The sequence below is a fragment of the Mustela putorius genome, unplaced genomic scaffold (assembly GCF_011764305.1).
Source record: "Mustela putorius furo isolate JIRA1106 unplaced genomic scaffold, ASM1176430v1.1 tig00003867_pilon_pilon_pilon, whole genome shotgun sequence".
In the NCBI taxonomy this organism is placed as follows: Eukaryota; Metazoa; Chordata; class Mammalia; order Carnivora; family Mustelidae; genus Mustela; species Mustela putorius.
In genome coordinates this window covers 3,087,067-3,101,272 of record NW_025422019.1, presented here as the reverse complement: position 1 = coordinate 3,101,272, position 14,206 = coordinate 3,087,067, and positions in this window count along the sequence as shown.

Here is a 14,206-nt window from a genome sequence, read left to right as displayed (position 1 = left end):
TCAAGGAGCTTACTACATGTCACTGCTCCTGAAAGTCCCATATACACTTGCCTCCTCTATGATAAAGGATATTCTTGAATAATTAATAAATCAATAATAATAAGTACCTCCTTGTTTCAAATTAGATATACATTTGTATGTGGGCTATTATAGGAAGGGTAACCAGTGGCTCCTTAAATGATCCATTTTAAGTATTCTTTTGTGATTTTACTATTTTCTTTTAAAAACAAATGCCCAAACACCAAACTATGACACTATGTCAGCCTCTCATCAAAAGCAGACATGTTAATTTTATCTTGAATACTTTCAAATCAGAAAGATCTCATATTTCAAACAAAATGGGACATAAAGAGAGGCAAAGTACACTTCGCTTGAACTGATTAAATATTAATAGCAGTAGATAGGGGTAGCATAGATACAGAAATGCAGTTGAACCCTGAACAACCTAGAGGCTGGGGTGCTGACACCCATGCAGTTGAAAATCTACATATAACTTTTGACACCCCCAAACCTCAATTACTAATAGCCTACTGTTGACCAGAAATCTTACTTATAATATAAACAATAAAATCACTCATATTTGTATATTATATGTATCATTTGCTGTATTCTTACTTAGAGTAATCCAGAGAAAAGAAAATCTTTTTAAAAAATTATAAAGAAGAGAAAATACATCTAGAGTACTGTGCTATATGTAAATGGACCCACACAGTTCAAACTCATGTTGTAAAGGGTCAAGTGTATAAACATATATCATGGAAAAAGCTATACAAAGAGATACATGAAGAAAATACCTATAGATAAACAAAATGGAAATATAAAAGCATGTTTCATCCATAGGAAAGAAAGAAAATGAAGTAAAAAAAAAATAGAGAAAACAAACAGAAAACAAAAGATGGCAGACTTAAGAACTAATGTATTAATAGATTCATTAAATGAAAACAGTCTTTAAACACCAATTGAAAGATATTGAAAGGATGGATTAAAACCATAGTAATTCTGAGTGTGTATGCATAAAACAACAGAACTATAAAATGTATGTCATAAAACATGATGGAACTGAAAAAAGAAATAAACAAATATACCATTATAGTTAGAATTTCAGCTTCCTTTTCCCTACAATCGATGGAAAAATATATTGAAACAAACAATATATAGAACATAATTAGTAAAGAGGAACAAATTAACTTTGATAGAATATTCTACCCAAAAAGTCAGGAATGCATATTATTTTAAAGCACCTGTAGTATATGTATCAACTAGATCATATGCTAGGCCACAAAACAAACTTCAACAAATTTAAAAAATATTGCAATAATACAGAGTATGTTTTCTGACAATGATGGGATCAAACTTGAAATCAATAACAAAGAAATAACAAAAATCTCTAAATACCTGGAAACCAGGTAAAACTTCAAAAATAATGCAGGGGTCAAAGAAGTCTCAAGAGAAACCAAGACATACGTTGAAAATATTGAAAATGAAAATATAATATATCAAAATTTGTAGGACAGAGCTAAGTAGTGAAGAGAAGGAAATTTATTGCATTGAATATTTACATTAGAAAAGAGGAAAGGTCTCAAATATATAACCTAAGTTTTCACATTAAGAATCTAGACAGTAAAGAAAAGGAAAAGAAACTTAAAACAAGAAAAAAGATGAAAATAATGTGGCAAAGAATAGAAGTTGATAAAATTGAAAAAGAAACATAATAGAAGTCAGTTAAAAAGACTGACACTCTGAAAAGATCAATAAAACTGCAGACCTGTATCAAGACTGACAAAGAAGGAGCACCTGGGTGGCTCAGTGGGTTAAAGCCTCTGCCTTCGGCTCAGGTCATGATCCCAGGGTCCTGGGATCGAGTCCCGCATCAGGTTCTCTGCTCAGCAGGGAGCCTGCTTCCCTTCCTCTCTCTGGCTGCATCTCTGCCTACTTGTGATCTCTGTCTGTCAAATAAATAAATAAAGTCTTAAAAAAAAATACTAATGTCTTTCATGAATACAGATGCAGATATCATTTAAAATATCAGCAAATAGAATTAAATAAATAAAATAACTAAATAAATGAAATTAAAATAATTTATAACAAGAATTTTATGCCATGACCAAATTTTTTTATACCAAGAATGTAAGGCTAATTCATTATTATCTGCCATATTAACAAACTAAGGGAGAGAAATTCCATGATCATATTAATTGATGTACAATAAGCATTTGGCATAATTCAAACCTAATCATCATAAAAATGCTCAGAAATGTGGAAATACAGAGGAATCTCCTCAACCTGATAAATGGCATCCTGCACTTAATCTTGCACTTAACGATACTTTCTGCGTAAGATTAGAAACAAGAAACTAGGGGCGCCTGGGTGGCTCAGTGGGTAAAAGCCTCTGCCTTCGGCTCAGGTCGTGATCCCAGGGTCCTGGGATAGAGCCCTGCGTCAGGTTCTCTGCTCGCCAGGGAGCCTGTTTCCTCCTCTCTCTCTCTGCCTGCCTCTCTGCCTACTTATCATCTCTGTCTGTCAAATAAATAAATTTTAAAAAATAAAAAAAAATAAAAAAAAGAAACAAGAAACTAGCACCTGCTCTCAGCACTCATTCAGCATATAACCAGGAGCTCTAATAGGGCAAACAGGCAAGAAAAGAAATAAAAGGCATACAAGTTGGAAAAGCAGAAATAAATCCATGTCTACATACAGCTAATGTATAGAAAATTCCAGTAGATTAAAAATATAACCTCAAATATAAAGTAATTTTAGAAAGGCAGTATGATACAAGATAAACATACAAAAATCAATTGCTATATACTACATAACTATTATTTGTGTTAGTGATATGTTTGTGTATCACAATGAACACATGAGCACTGAAATTAAAAGTAGGATGTATCTTCAGTGACCAAAAAATTAAGTAAGTATAAATGCAACAAAAAATGCACAGAAATTGTATGCTGAAAATCACAACAATGTGATGAAATAAATTTAGAAAATCTAAATAAGTAGAGAGATATTCTGTGTTCAGAATTGTACAACTTAAAAAAGTAAAGATGCTAGTTATCTCAAAGCTGATATACAGATTTAACACACATTCTTTCAAAATTGTAAGATTTCTTTTTAAAGAAATAGAAAAAAATTATTCCAAGATTTATGTAAAAATCAAAAGAGCTATAGTAGAGTATCTACAATAATTTTGAAGATGGAAAATGAAGTGGGAAGAATATCAGATGGCAGAATAGTAAAAAATGTATGATATTGTCAGAGTGATATACACATGGATCAGCTGAACAGAAAAAGAACCGAGAAATAGGCCCTTTTAATTATGCCCAATCCATTTTAGACAAAAGTCAAAAAATAGCAACAATACCAAATGCTGGTGAAGATGAAAAGAAGAAAATGAATCATGTTTTTTTGTTTTGTTTTGTTTTAATATGGGAATGTAAAATAGTACAGTCACTCTGGAAAACAGATTGGCATTTTCTTTAAAAAAAAAAAAAAAAACTAAGCATACAACTACCATATAGCTCAGCAATTATACTCCTGGGCACTTATCCCATAAAAATGAAAACTTTGGTCACAAAAAGCTTTTACATGGATGTTTACAACCACTTTATTTATAATCTAACACTTGACAACATTCTGGCTGTGCTTAAGCAAGTGAATGGTTAAACAAACTGTGGCCCATCCTTATCATGGAATACTACTCAGGAATTAAAAGGAATGAACCACAGAAACACTCTGGACAAAATATCCAGTTAATTATGCTGGCAGGGGAAAAAAAACAAAAAAGAAAGAAAAAAAAGAAAAAAAAAAGCCAATCCTGACAGATTACAGGCTGCAATATTCCATTTGTACAATGTTCTTAATATGGCAAATTGTGAAAAAAGGGAGAACAGACTATTGATTGGGAAGGTAAGAAAGAGAGTGTAGATACAGCATGAGAGGGTGAGTATGTGGGCTGATGAGCTTGTCCTGTATCCTGATTGTCAGTGTTTGTATACCAGCTATGCACCGTAGGACAGGTTTGCAAATTGCTCCTATGGGAAGAAGTGGGTAAAGGACATGCGTGATCTTTCCATTTTACATCTTGCAAATTCCTGCAAATCTACAAGGAAATAATATTTAAACTTTATTTTTAAAGGAAGGCAATAATGTTTATTCTATAAGTTTGTTGTAAGAATGAAATATATTTGGGGCAACTTGGTGGCTCAGTCAGTTAAGTATGTACCTTTGGTTCAGACCATGATCTAGGGTCTTGAGGATCAAGCCCTGGGGCGTGCTCCCTGCTCAGTGGGGAGTCTGCTTCTCTCTCTCCTTCTTCTTCTCCACCATTCCCCTGCTTGTGCTCACTCTCTCAAATAAATAAATAAAATCTTAAAAAAATGCAATATATTTTAAAATACCTGTTGGAAGCCTGGTAATTACTAACACTCAGTTTTATCTAATTTTACTTCCCTTTGCTCCTCTCCTACTCCTTTATAGACACCTTGGTTTCCAGAAAATGAAATATTTTCCCCCAGTGGGATATACCATGCCCTTTCCAAACTCTCAACTATGATGAACTTTTCTGGAGGAACATCTGTTCCCCACAGTTTGGGTATGAGACATAGGTATGCATGAGGAGAAGCACTGTTACAACCCACAGACACAACAGGTAATTCCTGATAGCTGTTAAAAGTAAGGATCAGATTTCAGTGGAATATTTTGGTATCAAAGGGAGGGAGGCACAAAGGCCTGGACCCTGTGCTACTAATCGCCCTGCTACCTTGTAAGGTTCTTGAGGACAAGTAACAGACTAAAGAGCCAAAGACCATCCTGCTACTAATTTTAGGACTCCAGGAGACACGTGAGCTAAAGGCAAGGCCTCAGGTTCCAGGACAGAGGCAGGACTTGTTCCTTCCACCTGCTTCAGCCACAATCAAACCTTAGTACCAGCAGCTGGTAGTTTGTATTTAAAAGATAATAACATTTAGTCCCCTTAAATGATCCAAGGTGTGTTAACCTACTGTGTTGTGTGACCTTGTAGCTCCAAGGGTTCAAGTAAAATTAGCTGCCTTACTGTACAAAGAAGTATTTCTACAAAGAACCAGATTCACAAAGTGTAAGTAAAACAAAAGCAAGCATTAATGTTATCTATGTGTTCCCTACACTCAGAAGAGGAGCAAGGTGAGAGAAGCGAAGAGGAAGGGTAAAGATGATGGGTGCTCAGGGACCCAGGCTTCAGGCACCTGTGTAGGCAGGGGGAAGAGAAGAGAGTGAGGCTCCTTCTGTGGCTACCAAGCCCCATCCGGTCAGAGAGCAAAAGCAAATGCTGCTGAAAGTGGGGGGTCTCTTTCAGAGTCCTGACTGGGAAGGAAACACCAGCATTACCAACTCTCAGCTTGGGGCTTACATGGGGAGAATCCAGATGTTCCAACATTAAGCAGCCAGGCATTCCAGGGTCAATCTTCTGAGAACTCCACCAACACTTTTTACCTAAATGGAAACCATTGCATCATAATTAAATACTATCAGACTATGGCCTACTGACTTAAATTAGTTTAGGAAATCATACAGGCACTTAGCAACCTGGGCATTTTCTAGCTTCAGGGGAATGAGAAAAGGCCAAGTTTTAAAAGTGTGAAGTACCCCCAGGGAATGGTCATTGTTCAACCTTAACTAACCACTACACTTAGGTGAGCCATGGTCCGCAGATCAGAGGTGGTATATTAGCAATGAGCCAGATCTAGCTCAAGGCACTGTCATGATATTGCAGTGGTTCGTAGTTGCCCCTGACTGCCAGCGTGAATGTTTTTGATAAGCATCCTCTCATGCTTGCAACAGGGTTTGAGAGATCCTACTGTGCACAACAGTTTTGTAAGATGTGTTGCGTGGACTCAGGAATAAAGTGTGGCTAAAAGCATAGTCCCAAACTGCTAAAAACTCCACCAGTTAAACTTACAGGTTCCAGTGGATACATGAAGGTGTGTGTCATTGTGTATAAATTTGATAAGTATTTCAACAGGCTTTCCAGCTAATGCTCCCTTAAGTGGAGCACACAATCCTTATGAAATTTCCAGTCACTTATTTTTTTGTCTTCATGAGAGTGCTAAAGATGCTTTTTATATTCTCAGTAACAATACTAAACATTAAAGAACTAGTGAAATGATAACGGCAAGCAGTTAACACTTTCATTTTAAGCCCTCAAACCCCAGTGAATTGGGTATTCTGTGGGATTTTTGCATTTTACACATGAAGACATTGAGTCAGGGAGGTTATAAGAGTTTATCCAAGGTCCAATGAGTTAGTGGAAAATTATAATCCTGGTCTGGCTCTAAAAAGCAATAATTAATGTTTTGGCTGCTGAGATAATTTTCCTTCTCCTTCTCTCCAAGATCCAATCAATTCCCTCCTCTTGGGTTCCATTACAATGGCAGAATGAGGCAGACACACTTGGGCACAGGGAACATGGAGCCCTTTCCTATGTGGTGTGAAGCATTATGTCTTTCCTGCCAACGTCAGGGCTCCTACTTTCTGCACTTCTTCTGGGGGCCATGGGGAGGCCTTCCTAGGTCCTTCTCATCAGCCAATTGCACAGGAGGGGAGAAGAGAAAAATATAATAAGGTGAATTTCTAATCTCTCTGTTCTCCCACCTGAAAGAGCTTACCACCTTCCCCGGCTGCTTCCTACCCCAAACTCCCAGCACCAATCCACATCTCCACATATGGCAGCATCAGGGATCTCCATCCCTGGGATTGATGGAGAAGGTTACACACACAGAAGACAAAGGTGTCTCCTGGAATCGGTGGCATAGACGTGCTGACAGACATTTGACCTCCGCTTAGAATATCATTGCTTTTGTTTTTGTAAAAGCTTTTCTACTGGCCAAGGGCAGATGCTGTGTTCTGCCTTGATCCGCATGTGCTATGGACATAGGTGAACCCAATAGTGACACAAAGGAAGAGGAGGGGCCACACAAGCATGCCCCTCTGACCCCACTACAACCACCTACAGCCAGATTGCCTTTTCCAGAAGATGATACTATTGTTCTTTTATATGCCATATAAGACAGGGTCATCAAAATCCCATTTATTAATAGAGAAGGGCTTCATGTGTTGCCCAGGGCTTTCATGTCAATGTTTGCTTACATTTCAAAGTAATAGCGTCATTTATTTCCTTTATAGCTGCCCAGCAATTTTAGGTAACTCTTTATATCTCCTCTCTTGTGAAGACATCAGAGTTTTTATTTGGCATATACCAAGGCTTGAGAAGGCAAGCAGCCTTTTTTACAGCAACCATCAGGGAAATCACTGATTTTGATAGATTCAGTTTTTTTCTACCATTCTCAGTTTATACTTTCTATTAAAAAAAAAAAAATCTCAATGGGCTTAGAGCTTCAGCTTGGAATAAGAAAACTCCAACGAAAAATGCTGAAAGTACAGGGGAGACAGTCATCCTTATTTCATTAAAACAGACACTTGAGAAGATATAAACAATTCAGACACAGAAGCAATGTTCACCAATACAACATCACCAGTCCTCCCTCTCTCATTCATTCTCCATGAATACTTCCCAGTATGTCTTCTAAAGAGAAATTTTACAAGTCAATTTTTTTAAAGATTTATTTATTTATTTGACAGACAGAGATCACAAGTAGGCAGAGAGCCAGGCACAGAGAGAGGGGAAGCAGGCTCCCTGCCGAGCAGAGAGCCTGATGTGGGGCCCGATCCCAGGACCCCAGGATCATGACCTGAGCAGAAGGCAGAGGCTTTAACCCACTGAGCCACCCACGCAACCCTACAAGTCAATTTTTAAATTAAAATTCATGAACAATTGACTTGGAACCTGAGTCAAACTGTGCACCTCTTATGATACTTTTATGGTACTTGGGTGAAGTCCTGGGTACCTGGCCCTGGCCATATTTCTCAGCTATTGCTTGTAACTCCACTCTTCACCCACTTATTCCAATTACAAATAAGCCCTAACACAGTAGACCACTTTGTTTGTGTGTCTGTGCATCTTTCCACTTAATGATGCTACTATTTCCTTTAATGCTTATCTATGGTCTTCTGTACATGGAGGTTGAATCTGACCATCTCTGTCCTTTCCCTTCCAGGTTTAGTGACCTTCATTTACAGGGTGATTTATGGGAATTAATAGGATAGAAATTGAATGGCTGAGTCCAGTCATCTATCCATGAATCTCAGGCTAATAGAATTTATTTAGACTTGTCTGTGATAATGGTGTTTCAGCCTATACTTGATATGAATGTGTGATAATTGACCAGTTTACTGGAAGTTCTAATTCTATGAGAAGTTACAGACATGGTACCTGTCCCCCAAACATTTATAATAACAGAGGCAACACATACACCCACACACATCTACCCACTCACCTATCCCCCACACATACACCCACAGGATACACAAAACTCAGTGGTCTCACCTACTTAACTATTTATCTATCAAGATTTAGCAAGCGCCTACTTTGTGCTCAATCTCGTTTGGGTATTGTGACTCCAACAAAAAAGACCAATGTATACTCTTGGAACAGTTTTATTTGATGGGCAGGATGGAATTAAACAAATAAACAAATGCATTCTTATAACATGATAGAACGTCATAAAGTATAGTGTCTAGGAGTGATGGGACATACACCTGAGAAGCTACTGCAGATTGCACTGACCCTGTGGTACCTCCAGCAAATGAGAACATAGCTCGTTCTACAGAGTAGCCTCTAAAGGGCCCTGCTAACTTCCTCAGTGCCTGCTACAATATTTCCATCTTTAACCTATATTCCTTCTGCTCCAATTTAAGCATTCTCTTGGGTACTTCCTTTTAGAACCTAAGTTCTGAGAAATGCAGTGTGCATAAGAACTCCAGGAAAGTTCAGGAAAAAGGTTGAAGAATGGAACTTGTCCAATTTAAACTACAGGAGAATTTGGGAGTAAGCAGAAAGCAATTATATAGCTAGTTGGTCATAACCAGGGTGGTGGGGACAGCACCTCCACACCACTTTTTTCTGGAAGCTGCTCCAAACATTTAATAATGATTGATTATAATTCGTTATTTACAGTCTAATTTTTACCCATGTGGTGTTCTATCTAACAAAAAAAATACATTAAAAACACCTGCTAATCATCTGCTTCAGCTAATTTATTAGGAAAAATTCTAATAGTACTTTTGCATTTTTCTAATTAGGTAAGTATTATGAGTTTTAATTAATGTCTTAATTAGATGCCATTATGTACTCATGACACTGGTGAATCATTTGAAACCAGGCCTTGATTACTATATTGATATGTGTTCTGTTCTATTTTTAATTTCTTTTGTTTGTTTTTCAAAAAAAAAAAAAAAAAGGTAGCTGGGAACTTTTTCTATTTAGGAAAGCTTCTCTGCAGCTAAACAGTGCCTCCGCTCAGCCACATTGTCTGGAGTGTGATTTCATCTCATTCTTTTTTTTTTTTTTAATTTTATTTTTTCACTGTTCCAAGATTCTTTATTTATGTACCACACCCAGTGAGCCATGCAGTATATGCCTTCCATAATACCTGTCACCATGCTCACCCAATCCCTCCTCCCTCTCCCCTCCAAAATCTTCAGTTTATTTCTCAGAGCCCAAAGTCTCTCATGATTCATCTCACTCTTGCTCAATCTCTCTTTCTATGCACCTCGCACTTGTTAGAGGTCCTGATCCCGGAAGTTCATTATGTGGGCTTGTCTGAGCAGCCCCCTCCCATTCTCTTTAGGCAACCTCACTGTGCTGGGTATTCACTCTGTAATTAGGTGTTTCCATAATGCTCATCAGATGCTGAATTTGCAATAAGGTTGTAGAAAGAAGTTAATTACAGAATCTGAACTGGAGAATGGAAAATGCCATCCGTAAACAAATAAACGAGCCACAGTATGACATAGTTTTAGAATGACAATTGTAAAAAATCCATGCCTATCTGAAAAGGTTCAACTGCTTTGCATCATCACTTCCAAAACAACCTTCCCTGTGAATGAGTAAGAAATAAGTGGAGGTGGGAGTTGGGGCTAATGCTTTATCCAGATATCCATGATTATTCATTCTAGATATAAGGCCTGGAAAAATCTTTTTGATTTTAGTGTTCGTGTTGTAACTTCTTGACTCAGTGAAAAAAGAAAAAGCTCTTTCTGCATATTCTGTACAAGTAGTGAATAAGATACAAAGCTTATTTTATACAATTGCGAATGCCATGCAATCAGAAAGGAAATAGGTGTCGACTTCACAGAGGTAGAAACAAAGAGAAGGCTGCAAAAAGTGATAATTTATGTCATATGAACAGAAGATGTGTTGGTTCTCGTGATGTCTGTGATGGATTGCTGTTTTACTTTGATCTTATCCTCCATCTAGTGTGATCAAAATGGCTGGGATGGTAAAACTACATTTTGCAGACTTTTTTATTAGCAGGAGTTCCAGATTTAATTTAGATGGGGCCAAACAGATGCATGTGCATCTATGTTTGTCTGATACAGATTGTAATAGGTGTGGCTGAGAGTTCTGAACCTAGTGTTCTGAATGGGGCCATATCCCACATGGGAGATCCTGACTATGTATGTTTTTGGATCATAGAGTATGTGCAGCAAACTTGGCAGCCCCGATCTTTGGAGGGGTTTGTGAAATAATACTTAGAAGCTCAACCCAGAATGTATCTTTAACTGTATGAACCCTCTGTAAGCTATGCCATACTGTATAATAAATCCCTTCCAACCTAAACTAGCTAGGATAAAATCTGTTCTCTATAACTCAGCCGTTACAAGGAGAGTTTTAAATCCATTCCCATGTCAAAATGTTCTACTTTTATTCATTATTTCTTAGATAGCTATTCGAACTGGCAAACTCTGATGATATAGTTGAAATTAGTTCGTTTGTTTCTCTTGGAGATGAATTTTTACTTTAATAATGAACTCTGAAAGACAAAAACCATAACCACATGAGAGAAAAAAATACATAAAGATAGTATGTGGCCAGCTGGTAAGGAAATACTTATAGTCTGGGGACCATTCCTTGGTTTCTCTTCATACCACCTCAAAAGTTAATTTTTTCATCCATGTTTAAGATAGCAGAAAGTGCTAAACAGTGATGCAATGACTATTTTTGTCTTTATATTATAGAATATTTCAAATGGTATTAATACTGTAATAAACCATAGGTAATCATAAATGACCCTTAAAAATTACCAAGTCACAGTCAAGTTTAATTTCACCTCCACCGTCACGCACTCATCCCAACTGTAGTTATTTGGAAGAAATTCTCAAATCATACCATTTCAATGGAAATATGTCAATCAGCATGTATTTCTAAAAGATAAGGCATTTTTTAAAAATTTTAAAATAACCAGATAATTAGGCTTAAATCTATAAGTAAATTAATAATAACTTTTAATATCTTTGGTGATTTAGGTAGTGTTCAAATTTCCTGACTTTTCACTTGTTTGAATTTGGATTTTAAATACATGGCAACAGGGTAATAGATCTTTTTGCTGTTGTTGTTGTTGTTGTTAATAGATCTTTTAAGTTCCATTTGATTGAATCAAATGCTTACTGATTTATCTTCTAAGCCTTTTACTTTCCTCTGCAATTATTTGTGAAGAAATGAGATATTTGTCATATGAAATTTCCATAATCATCCTCATGTCATGTGTCTCTGCTCTCAGTACTGCCTGTAATTTGCTGTTTGTATCATAGCGGTCTCATAGAAATGTTGACAAGAATTCTTTATGTAATTCCTTCAGGTAACACACAGTATTTAGTAGATTGTTCTTGCGGTGATGCTGGCAGCTATTGATGATCACTGTCTAGATCCATCAATTTATTAAGAATTGGAAATCAGGTATTCTAATTTTGTTGCTGTTTTTCTTGTTCATTAGTTAAAATAGATCATAAACATGTTGGTAGTTCTGACTGAAGTGCAAAACTACATGACGCTCACTGAGACCAAGTAAATACTGTTGATCCTGAATGATGCAGGGCTGTGGGATGCCTACCCCATGTAGTCAAATATCTGCATACAGGTTTTGACTCCCCCACAATTTAACAATGACCTGTGGTTGACTGGAAGCTTTAGAAATAACATCAACAGTTGGTTACCACATATTTTGTATACTATATGTGTTAAATACTGTATTCTTACAGTAAAGCCAGTTAGAGAAAGGAGCATATTCTAAAGAAAGTAATAAGGAGGACAAGTAGAATTAGAGAGGAGAAGGGAGTTGGGGGAAATTGGAAGAGGAGGTGAACCATGAGAGACTATGGACTCTGAAAAACAATCTGAGGGTTTTGAAGGGGCTGGGGGTGGGAGGTTGGGGTACCAGGTGGTGGGTATTAGAGAGGGCACAGATTACATGAGCACTGGGTGTGGTGCAAAAACAATGAATACTGTTATGCTGAAAATAAAAAAGAAAGAAAGAAAGAAAGAAAGAAAGAAAGAAAGAAAGAAAGAAAGGAAGAAAGTCATAAGGAAGACAAAATACATTGCTCGCAGTTTCACAGGTAAACAGTAGTAAATTATTTTATTAATTTATAGCAACTATCCATTTTCTCCACTTCCCTCCCCTTATAATTAGGGCGTCACTCATTGGATCATACAGAGTTATTCCTCATTCCTTTTCATAGCTGACTCTTCTACTTTTTTCAGAGGTACTGTTGTTTATTCACCCTTCTTATAATAGACATTTGGTAGGTCTGCATCTTTTGCTAAGAAGGTTTCTGTGCCCATGTGCACATGCCTTACAGTATAATCTTAAGGCAGGAATTATTTGGATCAAAGAGTAAGATGTAAATTTGATAGACACTGCCACAACCCCGACTGTAGGTCTTGTATCATTTTTTTCATTTCCACAGACACAATTTCCCCACATCTCAACAATGAAGCATGTTGTCAACTTTTAGCTTTTGTCAGTTCATTGGACAAAAAATATGTATCACTGTATTTAAAATTGTGTTTATCTCTAGTTGCCTACATGGCTCATTACTTAAGCATCTGTCTTCTGCTCAGGATATGATCCCAGGTCCTGGGATTGAACCCCTGCATCATGTACCCTGCTCAGCAGGAAGCCTACTTCTCCTTCTCCCCCTGCTTGTATTCCATCTCTTACTGTCTCTCTCTGTCAAAAAAATAAATAAAATCTTTAAAATATTATATTTATATCATTATTTATATATTTATATATATCATTATTATATTTATCTCAGTTTGAGGATCTTTTTATATGATTAAGGTCAATGACTCTTCTTTCTTTGTAAAATATAAGCACATGTTTCTAACTCATTTTTCTATAGAAATGTTGGTATATTTTGCTATATTCTTCTCTCTTTTTTGACCATTGTTTTGTATATTAGTCACATCAACCTTTTGTCGGGGACATAAGTTATAAATCACATTGACGTGACATTGCTCCATGTAAGTCTTCATTATTAATGCTACTGAGAAGCAAAGGCAGACAGGCAGACATTAATGAACACCCACTTTCCAGGACATAAGTTTAGAGTTCAAAAGTGAAGAAGTGTAAATACAAAGACTTAGAGCTTATGGTTGCTTAAATTTATAAAACAAGACATGTTCAGTCTTCCAGGTAAAAGAACAGAAATTCCAAAGGGAGACTCCAAATTCCTACAGTTTATATTTTATGGAGTACTTGAAGTAGAGAAAATAATGTTGTGCAGGTTTTTTTCTCTTTTTCCTTTGGAAGATTTAACTATGGGGATGGAGGGATCATAAAGGAGGGAGTAAAGTGCTTGTAAGAAGAGAGAATAATTGAAAAGCACAAATGTATATATAGGTCTATCAAATGACCTGTATAACAGCGACACAGAAAAACAGAACTCCCAGGTAGAATGCTATTTAATTTCAAGCAAATAGAAATAAATGCACCTCAAGTTTTCAACCTCATTAATATAGACAGACTTTTTAAAAGTTAGATAGAAAATCTGAGTGAAACTGGGAAGACAAATCCCCATTAGATTTCTCATCTTGGTTCAGAAAGGAACTTGTTCTGATTTCATTGATTTTACCATTTAATAATTTTAAAAAAGGTGTATTTCTTGTTTTATCAAAATTAGAGGGAAACAGAGCAATCTGTGATATTGAGGAAGTACTCCTAAACTTCTTTATTAGCCTGGAAAATCTTATATGTTGAATCAAATCTTATTTTGATCTTATTTGGGGTTGGGAATGATGCTGTTCCTCAAATGTAATGGGCTTTTTTTT